Source organism: Malaclemys terrapin, chromosome 12, assembly GCF_027887155.1.
Source record: "Malaclemys terrapin pileata isolate rMalTer1 chromosome 12, rMalTer1.hap1, whole genome shotgun sequence".
Taxonomy (NCBI): Eukaryota; Metazoa; Chordata; order Testudines; family Emydidae; genus Malaclemys; species Malaclemys terrapin.
The window spans coordinates 27,665,503-27,680,209 of record NC_071516.1 but is presented as its reverse complement, the minus strand read 5'-3'; the positions used below and the strand labels follow the sequence as shown (position 1 = coordinate 27,680,209).

At 45.7% G+C, this 14,707-nt stretch overlaps 1 protein-coding gene across 2 annotated transcripts in view; it reads left to right on the top strand.

The window, feature by feature from the left end:
* Window positions 1–14,707, top strand: part of RALY (RALY heterogeneous nuclear ribonucleoprotein) — a 281,278-nt gene that overhangs the window by 77,962 nt on the left and 188,609 nt on the right. For both annotated transcript variants that reach the window (XM_054046431.1, XM_054046432.1), the window contains exon 2: window positions 7,617–7,707. The gene's annotated coding sequence lies outside the window, so the exon portion shown is untranslated. The remainder of the gene's footprint in view (window positions 1–7,616; window positions 7,708–14,707) is intronic.

Genomic DNA, 14,707 nt, shown 5'->3' with positions numbered 1-14,707 from the left:
AAAAAAAAAGAAGCAACAAGCTGCAATAAGCTACAAGCCAAACAAGCAACAAGCTACAAGCCAAAAACTAGCCAACAAGCAAATCACAAGCCAATTAAGCCAAAAACAAGCCCAATTTCTGTGGGTTTTTTTGTGGGTTTGGCATATTTGCATACAGCATGCAAGTCCTACGTTCAACCGCAGGTGGCTATTAGCAAGATGTGCCAGCTGTTCCAGCTGAGGCAGGAAGACCAAAGTATTCTCCGTAATGGAGATGTGAAACTCTAAACCACGTCCTGAGTCAGGATGGGATCAGGGACAGGTCAGTCTCCCTGTTCCACTCCAGGTAGGAAAAACACAGCTCACCACAATGTCTCCATCTTCTGCCTACACCTACGCTGTTGCTGTCAAGAAGTTCTCAGGCCAGGTCACAAGCTCTTCTACACAAATCTCCAATCAGGCACCCAGAAATGGGGCCACCTGAAATGAGTGCCCACTTTTCAAAAGTTTGGCCTAAGTGACTTGTCCAAAGGGAGTCGGGGCAGAGCCAAAAATGGATTCCACATCTCCTGGTTCCCAGTTCATTTCCATTCCCCTTTTAACTAACCTGTATTAACAAAGCAACTGGGAATGAATGGCAGAAGCTCCAACCATAACTCATCTTGCTCATCTTGGAGACCCCATAGAACTTACTCTAGATGCTATCTAATGAGTGAAGGATGTGTTTCAATTCCCCAGCTTAGCTCCTCAATGTTACCTTGATGAAACTCTATTGGTCAACATTTCCCTTTCTGCAGTACTTAACAGGGGAGAAATGGGGTAGGCAAATGAGTCCTGAGATATTCTCCTGCATTAACAAGTTTTCCCAATGAAAATTATTAGGGCCTTAATAAAAGTAGATGATGCCCACACACATAACAGTTCACTCTGTTGCTGGAAGTGCTAAGATGAGGCTTTAACCCAAGCACATCCTGACCATTTGTGACCATTTGATCCAGATTGCCTTTTGCAAGATGAACAAGGAAGTGAACTCCAATGTCCAGGACAGAATTAATCCTCTCCTTTGGCCACCTAAACTCCGATTGCAGTTTCATTAAGAGGTGGTGCTTTGCTGCTATTCTTGTCCTAAACTTTCATGTAGCACTTTTATGTACTATTAAATAGGTGCCACTTTCCATTTCACTTGGACTCTTTTTTGAAAATCCTGCAAGCTGTTATTAACCCCCTTTCACAGGTGGCAAAGCTAACACAGAGAGTACCTAAATGACATGCCTAAGGTCCCACAGCAAATCTGTGGCAGAGCTAAGTATAGAACTCTGAACCTTTGCCTCTGAGGGCTGGGTGTTAAATGCTGGGCCTTGCTTGCCATCTGCAGGAGTCCTATCCAGAGCTTTTCACATTCCTTTGTATCTCTGACATAGCATCCATCCCCAGACATCATCCGTTTGCTTTCCACTTTCCATTGACAAATACATGGGCCCCTGAGACACCCCTCTATCAACTTCTCTCTGACACAGCACTGTATGTTACAGACCTTTGTTTGCCATTATTCAGCTGGCTTAACCGCAGACGTCGCCCCAGGGATATTGGCCTGTGATGGAGCTTCCTTTCAAAATCCAAACAGATGATGTCACCTTTGTCTCATGTTTCTTTTTAAAGACCTCCAGCAGGTTAGAGAGGCCGTACTGCAGCCCAGCTGGGGTGACCCCGTCAGGTAACACCAGTCCAAGTGTTCGGCTACTCATTTTTTGACCAGACACTCCAGGACTTAACAAGCCTGGGTGGGAGCCAGCTTTGGCTAGCATGGCACAGGCCAAGGGGACCCTGATGGTGGGATACCCATTCTCTGGGGGGGCTCTGGTGATTCAAGGACACACCACCATCACCTGCATTCCTCTGAGGGATGGGCAGCTCTCCAGTGTGTGCCCAAAAGTGTCTGACGAGAGGGCATGGGCAGGATACCAGGGGATTAGCCTGACTCAGCACATCCAACAGGGAATTTCTGACACTGTTTAAAGATGGCTGAATTCCCAGGGGAAAGTGACTATGCGTCAGGGGCAACTGCCTCCTTGAGTGCAGTGACTCCGAGTGGGACAGAAACTGGTGAATTAAGCCTTCTATCAGTTCCCTCCATGGTGAGGTGAGGCTGGCCAGTCTCTGATCCCCTCAGTACTGAGGGGCTGCTCCCCTGTCTGTCATTCCCCTGCCTTCTCCCTTGGCTTCCTTTTCAAACTGAGGCACCATATTAGTGAGTCTCCAGCCTTGAGGACGAGTTGCTGTTTTTAAAGATCTATGATATATCTTAGTCAGTATCTCTGCTATTTCATCCTTCATTCCCTTCCCAAACCTCCCCTGAACGCCACCTGGTCCCGGTGATTTACTGCCCTTCAGTGCGCTTTGCTTTTTTGTTGGTGAATTTATATTTAATTTTTATATCCGTTATCATTCAGGGAGGAAAGGGAAATGCTTCGGGGGCCCAGAGCAAGAATAAAATGGAACATTTTAGAGCATTTCCTTTGTCTGAGAGATTTTGTTTTGTTTTATCTGAATCTTGGCAGGGTTTGTTTTCCCCCTCCAATTTCGAGCATCATTCAGAATAGGCTGCAGTGATTCCAGCAAACTCCCAGGACAGTAAACTACACTCTGATTAACTCCAGGGCTGTAAGAACTAGCATCTGCCACTCTCACTACTTGAGTGTATAGTCCTGTTGTTCCAGTGGGATCCCTCTTCACTGAGGTACTGCTCTATGAAAGGGCAGGAGAATCTGGTCCTTAATGCAGCTGTTTGCGTGCGAAGTTGGGGATTGCCTCCTATGTCAGAGAGAAGGCTTTGGATTCTTTGACCATGGGACAGTGTTCCAAGAAGGAGGAGTGCTAGGCAGAGATGGACTCCACCTAATGAAGAGAGGGAAGAGCATTTTCACAAGCAGGCTGGGTAATCTAGTGAGGAGGGCTTTAAACTAGGTTCACCGGAGGAAGGAGACCAAAGCCCTGAGGGAAGTGGGGAAGTGGGATACCTGGAGGAAGCACGAGCAGGAGAGTGCAAGAGGGGCGGACTCCTGCCTCATACTGAGAAAGCAGGACGATCTGCGAGTTATCTAGTGCCTATACACAAATGCAAGAAGCCTGGGAAACAAGCAGGGAGAACTGGAAGTCCTGGCACAGTCAAGGAATTATGATGTGATTGGAATAACAGAGACTCGGTGGGATAACTCACATGACTGGAGTACTGTCATGGATGGATAGAAACTGTTCAGGAAGGACAGGCAGAGCAGAAAAGGTGGGGGAGTTGCATTGTATGTAAGAGAGGAGTATGACTGCTCAGAGCTCCGGTATGAAACTGCAGAAAAACCTGAGAGTCTCTGGATTAAGTTTAAAAGTGTGAGCAACAAGAGTGATGTTGTGGTGGGAGTCTGCTATAGACCACCAGACCAGGGGGATGAGGTGGATGAGGCTTTCTTCCAGCAACTAACAAGTTACTAGATCACAGGCCCTGGTTCTCATGGGAGATTTCAATCACCCTGATATCTGCTGGGAGAGTGATACAGCAGTGCATAGACAATCCAGTCAGCCTCACCTCAGTCCCTGGAAAAATCATGGAGCAGGTCCTCAAGGAACCAATTCTGAAGCACTTAGAGGAGAGGAAAGTGATCAGGAACAGTCAGCATGGATTCACCAAGGGCAAGTCATGCCTGACTAACCTAATTGTCTTCTATGACAAGATAACTGGCTCTGTGGATGAGGGGAAAGCAGTGGATGTGTTATTCCTTGACTTTAGCAAAGCTTTTGATACGGTCTCTCACAGTATTCTTGCCAGCAAGTTAAAGAAGTATGGGCTGGATGAATGGCCTATAAGGTGGATAGAAAGCTGGCTAGATCATCAGGCTCAACAGGTAGTGATCAATGGCTCCATGTCTAGTTGGCAGCCGATATCAAGCGGAGTGCCCCAAGGGTCAGTCCTGGGGCCGATTTTGTTCAATATCTTCATTAATGATCTGAAGGATGGCATGGACTGCACCCTCAGCAAGTTTGCAGATGACACTAAACTGGAAGGAGTGGTAGATATGCTGGAGGGTAGGGATAGGATACAGGGGGACCTAGACAAATTAAAGGAATGGACCAAAAGAAATCTGATGTGGTTCAACAAGGACAAGTGCAGAGTCCTGCACTTAGGATGGAAGAATCCCATGCACTGCTACAGACTAGGGACCGAGTGGCTAGGCAGCAGTTCTGCAGAAAAGGACCTAGGGGTTACAGTGGATGAGAAGCTGGATATGAGTCAACAATATGCCCCTATTTCCAAGAAGGCTAACGGCATTTTGGGCTGCATAAGTAGGGGCATTTCCAGCAGATCGAGGGACGTGATCATTTCCCTCTATTCGACATTGATGAGGCCTCATCTGGAATACTGTGTCCAGTTTGGGGCCCCATACTACAAGAAGGATGTGGAAAAATTGGAAAGAGTCCAGCGGAGGGCAACAAAAATGATTAGAGGGCTGGAGCACATGACTTATGAGGAGAGGCTGAGGGAACTGGGATTGTTTAGTCTGCAGAAGAGAAGAATGAGAGGGGATTTGATAGCTGCTTTCAACTACCTGAAAAGGGGTTCCAAAGAGGATGGATCTAGACTGTTCTCAGTGGTAGCAGATGACAGAACAAGGAGTAATGGTCTCAAGTTGCAGTGGGAGAGGTTAAGTTGGATATTAGGAAAAAACGTTTTCACAAGGAGGGTGGTGAAGCACTGGAATGGGTTCTCTAGGGAGGTGGTGGAATCTCCTTCCTTAGAGGTTTTTAAGTTCAGGCTTGACAAAGCCCTAGCTGGGATGATTTAATTGGGGATTGGTCCTGCTTTGAGCAGGGGGTTGGACTAGATTCCAATCCTGATATTCTATGATGTCATCTTATATTTTATAGGCGCATGTGTGAGGTAAATTGAATTTGGCTGCAGCATGAATGATGCTTTGCACCTTCCATACAAGGATCCCAGCCCATTTTACAAACCTTATCTGAGTCTAACTCCATAGTGCAGGAGGCACAAAGAGGTGCATCCAAAGTCATCTACTATGTCAGTGGTAGAGCCAGGAAAGGAACTCACATCTCCGGAGGCCCCTTCAACACCCAGCTGTCCCTCTTCCATCATATGTTTTTCACATTCACACACGCTCCTTTTGGACTTTTCCTTATTTGTGAGGGGAGAATTTCAAAGGATTGGCAGTTTGCCTCAGATTAGGAGGTCCCATGGGTTTGATTGCTTAATTTTCTGATCTAGGGAGGAAGGATGAAGTGGTTCAGATCTTTATCCAAAATGCCAATAGAACCTGCTTCTTGTCCCTCCCCTTCCTCAATCCAACACCATAATTCTCTACACCTCTGGGTTCTATCCTGGAGTGGAAACAGGAAATGTCCCAACCTCCTCATGAAAGCCTGTTCTCATGACATTTCTACCATGCTGTTGCAGAGCTCAGGGGTTTAGATAATCATACAAGTTTCTGAGAGGTCTTACCAACCCATGGAAAGGTCCAGCTAATATGAATGATGGGCTTAACCCAGGTCCCCTTAACCCTGACAACAGCATGGCCACTGACTTCAAAGAGAGCAATATTGGACCCTATAAGTACCGGTATCACCAAATTCATAAAGCACTTCACTGTGTCCTTTAGGATGGAAGAAAGTGCTGCTATCTGGAAAAATTACCTGATCGATAGCCTCAATCAATGTGGAGGCTCCATCACATGCAGCTCTGAACCACTGTGCAGCTGAAGATTATTTTCTTTAGTTTGCAGTGGGATTCTAGCTCATTAAATAGGTTCAAACTCTCTATTGGTGAAAGCCCAGCAGGTTGTTACCCTGTCTCCCTTTAACATCAGCAATTTGGACTTTCTGCAGTTTGGCTGCATGTCAGAGCCTGGATCGAGTCTCTAATTAGCAAGGAGCAAGGCAGGTTTCTCATCTAGCAAACCAGACTGATGAACTGACCTTCCACCTTAACATTTATCATCATTGACAGGGCCCTGTCCACACCTGCTGGTTTTCCATCAGGATCAGGCAGCTTGGCTACCTGAATATCTTATAAACAATGTGAACAATTTTATCTGGAGTTGAATGAAGAAGTTAGCAGCAGGGGACGGTTATTTGGGGAATCTTTACTCATTTGGGGATTATGGGAAGAGAGCACCGGTGCTGATTTAATCCCTGGGTTTGTACCTTTTAACTTCACTAATCCCTGACAAAGCAGATTTGATGGGTGGGGACAAGAGAACTAATTGGATATTTTTATATAGTGACTGAAGCACTGGACTGGGCATCAGGAGAACTGGAGTCTGTTCTTGACTCGGCCACTGAACCTGCTGCGTGACCATAGACAAGACACTCAGTCTCTCTGTTTTCCCTCTCACTCTTTGTGTGCCTTATCTATTTAGATTGCAACTCCCTGAGGCAGGGACTGTATCTTACTATGTGTTAGTGCCGCACATAGTTCAGTGAGGCTCTGATCTCGGTCACGGCCTGTATGTGCTACCAGAATATAAATAACAAAGGTCCTCACTTGGACGAACCTCAGGAAGGGCTCACTTTGAGTTTGGTTCTGTGTGGGTGAGATTTTGGTGGGGAGTGGGTCTCACTTTTTAGAAACCAGTTTGCCCATCTCTGTCATAAAAACATGCTCTGCTCTGCCTGCGCACAAGGGAGAGTCGCACAGGAGGAAGGCAGTTTGTGAGGGCGATGGGGCACTAGCTTTCATGCTCTGTAGCTATGAGGGTGTCCCTCCACAGCAAGTTGTGGGCCTGTGACTTCCTGCAGGTGCAGCTATTGACTGTAGAATTCTTTATCTGATGTCTCCGATAGGAACTCCCCAGTCCAGGTACTTCTTCTCATGCCTCCAAAGGTGAGCATCAGTTGCATCATGGGAGATACAGTCCAGCAGAGAGCCCGGCCCACAGGACAGAATGAGGGCACAAGACACCTGAACTAAAACTTCCATCAAGCACCCTAGCAGCTCAGGCAGACACAGATTAATATTGCAGTGACCTGGGGAAAAAAATGCTTCAATTCAGCTCAACCACCCAAATTTCTTTGTTTTGGGTCAACCTTAAACAAAATGTTAATTTCAATTTCTCACCAGGAAAATCAAAAATTTCAGCAAAATTGAAATTTTACTGTGTGAAAACTTCAATTTTAACAGAAATCACTTTTCCCTGAGGGAAAAAATAAGTTTTTGTGGAAAATTGCTGCCCGGCTCCAGTAATCAGTTAACATGAACTCTACACATGAATTCACTCAAAATGGTGTTACTCTGAAACCTGTCAAAATGGTGTGTTCATTGGTATTTCCCCACAACAGGAAACTCTCACTCAACTCCCCACTGTTTTCTCTCCAGGTGTGTAATCCATGCTGCTAACACAACATAACTGTGTGTCCTCCCTGGTAAGAGCTGGTCCTTTAGACTACGAAGCTCATGCTTTGGGATCCAAAAGTCCTAGGCTGGATCACTGCAGGCGACAACCAGCAGCAGGCATTGTTAAATACATTTAATTCAACTGCAGTACACGCCGGCCCACCTTTGTCTGTTGAGGATTAGAAAGTATTGGATTATCCTTTTACCACAACAGGCACCAATTTGTGTTTCCTAATTCTTGTAGGTCGGAGCCGAGTCCATAAAGGGATACTGTGCCTGCTCCTGGACTGGTGACAGGAAGGATTAACTGACACAGACTCCAAACACCATTCCTGGTGAGTAACTGATCATATTGTCTATCACTCTTTAGAATCAAAGGAGTGTTATCCGAGAATGTTTGCATTCTCTTGCTGCCATTGTGCTGGTGAAACTGGAGGGGCCAAATGGTGGTACTCAAGGGGGTTTCTAGATCTTTGGTGACGATTGGTTGCATTAATGTAAACATCCCCGATACCTCTGGTTACTCTAGGGCTAGAGCATGGTTCTGACTTGCATGGTGCCCAGGGACTAGGCACAATGGAAATACTGGTGCTCAGGGAGAGCCAGGACACTGGAGGGCTAGTGCCGCTGCCAAAGAGGATGACGTGTAGGTCAAAGACTTGCTCTAGTGTCTCTGCACTGTCCAGCAGAGCAAACACTGCATCTTCTCAAACAGTGGTAGAAGGGCTACATTCCCTCTGTGTTTCCTGGAGCTCTGGTGTGGCCATGCCAAGCTGAGACACAGGGCCTCTGGCTCCCCATGCTCCTACTGGGGCACAGCAGCTCCACCCTCCCTCAAATCTTAAAGGAGCCCTTAGCATTTAGGGCGATAAATAATTCAGCAATAAGGACATCTGGAAGGGCATTCCCATACTGATAATGAAAAAGTCTTGACACAAAATAGAACTGAAAAATTCCATTATATAGGCAGAATAAACAAACGGCATAACAGAAGACCCTATTCTTCATAGATAAGGGAACTACTATGGTGTAATTAGGCTTTAGTATGAAAATTTAAATTAGAGGATTCAGCAGCATGGAAGGAAAGGTTAAGAATATTTTTGTAAATAACACTACCAGCAGTTGTTTAAGTTCAGTGTGACCATGCGTGCAATGAACACCCTAGTGCCTTATGGAGAATCATTTTTCTGCACAGTATCTACTGGGTCCGGTCACTGTTCTTCTGTGCCATGACACCACTGAGCTTCATAACGGAGAAGAATGGCTTTTGTTATTCTTGAGCAATGTGAGCATAAAAATCTCAGGACCTGACTGCAGCAGACCTTTGAACTGCAGAGCCCTTACCATCCACCGGCCTGCTGAGTTCCTGAACTCTGTGGGAAGGTTGGCAGTTCTCCTGCTGCAGAGGCTTGTGTCTCTTTCATTTCTCACTCCCCAAAGAGCATTCAGAGCTAGTGAAATAAGAGTTTCTTCTAGACAGGCTGATGAAAATGCCATTATTCTGGCAATCCAGGAAGGGCAGTGAAAATGCTCGTTATTTGGAGCGTCCAGAAAATGTTGTGAAAATACCCATTATTCTGGCGATCCAGAAAAGGTCCCAGAATACCTGTTGTTCTGGCGATCAGAACTGGTTGTGAAAATGTCCATTAGCTGGTTGTGTGGATTGGAATAGTTCTCGTACTGCCAGTGTTTGTTTCTCAGGTGAGAGTGGATGAACGAAACTATAGATCTCCCCTCTCAGAAACCAATAGTGCCTGTGAGCTCCATCCCGGGGTCTAATCGCAAATTAATCCAGACTCTAATCACTTGTTCAGGTCAGTTATCAGCCAGGGCTGTTCCTGTCCTTTCAGGATTAGTACAGCACTCCATAGCACTATAAGCTGTGGCCTGCCAGTGACCTTCTTAGCACCCGAGTGGGCGAGGGAAAGAAGGGGTGTAACGTGTTTTCTTATTTGGAAAAGACATGGGGGGGAATGTCAATGTATGTAGCAGACTCTGCCTGCAGCTGGCATTGAGATATTTTGGTTACTGATTATTGTAGGACTTGTGGCTGAGGTTGTGTGATTTCAACATAAGAGTTAGTGGAGTTGCGTGATGGAGTCAAGAAAAGCTTAACTGTACGGACGAATTATCCTTCTGGGCCTATGGGAGCTTTGTCAAGGAAAGGAATGTGCAGTAGGATAACAGATGTATTTGGAGTGACTACAAAGCTGTAATTCACTCCCAGGGCTCCACTGATGTCATAAACCACGAGAACACGACTTCAGCACTTGAGGAATGGAAGCACTGAGCAAAGCCTTGAGAGTGAATTTAGCCTAATATCCACTCCTGGGCTATCAGTTGCTATCTATAAGGCTCACTTTGCAACTTTAACTTTTCAACAAGAGACGGGCAAGTGCTTTGTACTTTGGCCTGTTGGCGGCTGGCAGGTACTCTCCACCTACCCAGTTCTCTGTTTCACTCTACGTGATTATAATCAGCTGATATGATATCACAGTGTTGATGCTGGATGGCTGTTCAGTTTTGGGTGTGTCTGATGGGAAGTTGGGGAGTGTGTTTCAATCTGTCCCCATTTAATTTTTATCAACACACATTGTCTGATATTGTGACATCACTTCCACAAGTCAGACTAACAAGGGCGGAGTTGTGCTTCCCACATGCAGCTAGAGGACAATTGTCAAGTTGTTAGGATCCCAATGTGCTGTTACTGGCTCTGCCACTGTTTCCCTGTGTGATCTTGGGGAGATCACTCAATCTCTCTGTGCCCTTCTGTCTATAAACTGGGGGTATTAATGATGCAGTCTCCAGGTTCTTGTGGTGCCATGCAATGCATAATGGAAAAATAAGCAAAAACCAACAAATAATCAAAATCACCCTCAGAAAATTCAAAATAAATAAAACAAATTATGTGGTTCTCTTGAGGACAAAAGAGCACAGATAGGATAAAGGTCGGCCGAGTCCAATGGTATATTCTGCAGTGTCTACAGCACATAATAATAATAATACATGTATATTATGGTAACGCCCAAACATTCCAATTAACATGGGGTTGCCCTTGTATTGACTGCCATACAAAGATGGATGAGACAGGCCCTAGGCAGGAGAACTTACAGGTACTGATGGAAGATGGGAGGTGGTTAGAGCCTGGGCTGGCATGCTGGCGACCTGGGTTCAACTCACTGCTCTGTCACAAACTTCCTGTCTATGCCACAGTTCTGCACCTCCAAAGAGGAACTCATAATGCTTCTGTACTTGAGGTGTTTGGGAGGTTAGATAGATTAAAATGCTCATGTGTTCTGGTAATGGAAACCATAACAGTACCTTAGCTAGGTGCCTTTTGGCTGAATAACTTGACTAATGTGTAGTTATTTCTGGTTCTGGAATCAAGGTGGGGAGATTTCATATGTAATAAGATCATGATTCATGTTTAGAAATAGCCCTAGCCCTAAAATATTTCAGACTAATCTTCTTTTGCCCTGCCTTCTCTCAAAATTTATATTATCCAAGTTCAGATTCCCCATACGCTTTCAAAAAACATAATTCTAAGCATATATAATTCTGTCTGCTAGGAGGGCATGGGGAATCTGAACTTGGATAACACAAATTATGAGAGAAGACGGAAGCAGACGATTAATTGGAAATATTTAAGTTTGAGGGCTGTTTCTTAACACCTAATTCGCGATCTGATTTTATATGAAATATACAATGGAGAGCTGGATTTTCAAAGTGCTCACTATTGACTACAGTGGGACCAGAGTTAATCCAGTACTGAGTGTTTTTGGAGATCCCACCATGTACCTATGAAGGTCAATGTTTGTCACATTTCCTATTTCATCCCACTGAAGATTGAAATTCCCCAGGACAACTTCTTGTCTTAGAATTGTTCTCATTGTTCCCTAGGGTTAGAGGTCAAAGTCCTCTGCAGAAAAAACAAAGGATTTGGATTTTGTTTTGGGGGGTGGGTCTTAGGCTTTCTACTGTCCCAAGGTACGGTGCCATTGCCTGAGCACACTTATAAAGCTGGTGAAAACAGAACATATTTCTGTATTTCCTTTAGCTCTTTGGGGGGTTAAGGAAGTAATAATCCAGTTAGTGGCAGAATTAACAACTAATTCCTCTTACTGTCCCTTAGTCTTATCTGACTAACACCATGAAGGAGGACAATGGGATCAGTCCTAAAAATATGGCACCACCATTTAGGGCTGGATTGTGACTCATACCACTCATCTGCAGAAGGGAGTAAGCACCCCCCCCCCCCGTATGCCCTTATGCAGTCTACCCAATTTTGGGGTCTGGATGTGCAGGGTTCCTCTTCTGCACACTCCTTCCCCAGAGCAGGTGGGTGGGTGCAGTAGGGGATGGGTGGAGTCTTGGTTCTTGCGATGTTCGGTGATCACTCAGGCTCAGATAGATGGAAGTCAGGAGCAGAATAACCAGGGGGCAGTTTGCCTTGGACCACCCGTTTGAGAGGGCCCCAAGCCTGAGCAGTGTTGTGATTCAGCACACCAGGTTGTGATGTTTGGAGTGGGGAGCCGGGCCCAGCCCAGTAGCACAGGAGCCAAGCTACCATTGTGAGGGAGTGCATAGTGGGCTCACTCTCAAAACCCCTCCCCTGCAGGGCCTCCCTTCAGTGGTAATATTTTCAGTTTCAGATTTTGCCCTGGGTCCCCAAAACCTCTCAGTGGCCCTGGTTAGGGCCTAAATACTTCTGAGGACCTGAGCCTCGCTGCTTATGGTACTTCCAAGATCTGCTTTATTCTGCATTCATTTCCAACCAACTGTGCACAACAAGAAGAGCTTCTGCCCAGACTCTGCCTGGGATGCTCAGCCCTAAAGGCAGAGTCCCCAGTACCACCATTCCACTCCCCGAGCTTGCCACCAAACAGCTGAGCAGGCAGGGTGCATTGTGATTTAATATTGGTACAGTCCAGCAGTAAATTACTATCCCCAGTGGGAGTTGGGAGGGAGAAGGATGGAAGTTGCATCTCAAGGAGCGTATCTGAGGCTCAGGGACTCCAGGGGCTGCACACCATCCATAGCGCTCCTTGCTCAGGGTTGTGCTAAAAGTCAGGAATCAGGCCCCCTTTTATTTTATTTATTCAGATTAACTCTACAGCACTCATGAAATGCTCTAGGCCCTGACCTTACACTGTAAAAGTCAACGTGAGCTTTGCCATTGACTTCAAAGAGTGTAGCATCAAGCGCCAAATGCCCTACAGCAGTAGTTCTCAAACTTTTGCACTGGTGACCCCTTTCACATAGCAAACCTCTGAGTGTAACCCCCCCTCCCCTTATTCAGTAAAAACACTTTTTAATATATTTAACACCATTATAAATGCTGGATGCAAAGCGGGGTTTAGGGTGGAGGCTGACAGCTCCCAACCCCCCAAGTAATAACCTCGCGACTCCCTGAGGGATCCTGACCCCCAGTTTGAGAACCCCTGCCCTACAGCAGCATGATGTTCTCTCCTTCCCCTGTGGAGTTCCATTACAGCATGGTTTTAAAGTGGGAAGGCATGTGCTTGAAATAGTTTGTGCAGATTGACTGTGTGCTGGCTTTTAGTTAGAGGTTGCTGGCACATCTGAGGACGGCACAGAAATCTGGGGGATCCATAGTGGTCCTGTGAATGGTACCTTTGTGGGAAAATGTTTTGGCTCTAGCAGCAGAATTTGGATCCAGATTTTGAAGTCCCCAATTGGTTCATTGTAAGATCAGATGGAGCCATATTAAAAATTCAGGTCCAGATTTCAGCATCTTCGAGTTGGGATTTTGGTTTGGGACTTCTCTGCTGTTGTGAAGTTTATTGAAAGTAGGGAGATGGCTGGATAGCAAGTGAGAAACGAGGTTGCAGAGCCTGTGGCCCACCACAGCAAAGAGGAAATCACCTGCTCACTTACTGCATCAGGGTGAGAGCCTTAAATAGCTGGTGGTATTTGAGCATGGATGCCTACCAAGAACAGGTTGAAGGAGGAGGCATGCAGAGGTGCTATGACATTGAATTATCTAATGTTTGTGAAGAGCTTTGGGATTCTCCGATGGAAGGGGCAGTCCCATTGCACAATATCAGTATTATTTATTGGAACTGTTTCACCCATTTCTACTAATAACAACCTTGATGGCATTTCTCTCTTTACTTTGGATTGTTCGTATACCAATCCACACCCGAGTCAAAGATACTGAGCGGAACTGAGAGATGATGTGTAAGGCCTTAACTTGGACTCAAATTGACTCTTAGGGGAGTCTCCATTTCAGTGTTGGACAGTTACATCCACTTATTAGCATGTTAATTACACTGCCGTAAACCTTAGAATTTGGCCTATTCATGTCTTATTAAGAAACACATGCACTGGGCCAAATTCTGCCCCAGTTTACTTTTCCTCACTTCAAATGTGATGCAAGCAAGGACTGGTATGGAGCTTCAGTTGCTGCTGTGGTTGAACAGCACAGTGTGGCTGGTTTGGCAGAGCTGAGAGAACACACACACACACACACACACACACAGTTTGATTTCAAAGCCCTACTCTGAGGAAACCAAATGGGACTATTTCACTTTCTTTCTGAATATTAGAGTCTGACCTTAGCAGGATCCAAGTCTAAAGAAATCCCCTCAATCCTCTTCCAGTCATCTCTCACATCACCTTGATCAGCCTGCCAAGGAGCTAGCCCCTGGAAGCTTAAATACGAAGAAGACTGCAGTCAGTCTGCATGCTCTAGTGTAGTCTGTAAGGCTCACGCCTGACTAGCCCTGGGTGGTGAGAAGGAGTTGGTCCTCTTTCAAATGGCTTTTTCAAGACCAGTATTGAGTGGGCTGAGTTTGGGATTTTCCCTGATTTTTTCTTTCAAGTTAAAGTAGAAAATAACCTCCTGGCTTTTTTAAAACACTGAAATAAAATGCAAAAAACACCTGGGGAAATTTAGATGAGTTCACTCCTGTTTTGCGGAGCGGGTGCTGTCTGCTTGTCAGTCTATATATTTATCAATGCCTCACGGTTCAATCTTAATTCAGATGCTTATTTCATCAGAATTCTAAGGATTAGACCCGAGTCTAATTTCCTGTGACACTTGGGACAAGCTCATCAGTCAGGATAGAAAGAGTGGTGCCCCCTATTTGTCGCATGCTGTGGAGAAGCCCTGCTAATAGAGAACAGGAATTTATGTTGGAAAATGCCTCAACTCAGGACACTGTGGGATCCAGTTACCTACAAGCTGAGCTCTCTGTGTAGTTTGTTAATGATCCTAATAAATTCTCAGTGAACAATCAGCATCTCACACACACGCTGCACTTTATGCATGAATCAATAAAGAGTGGACTCCAGAGGCAGGGGGAAACTGGC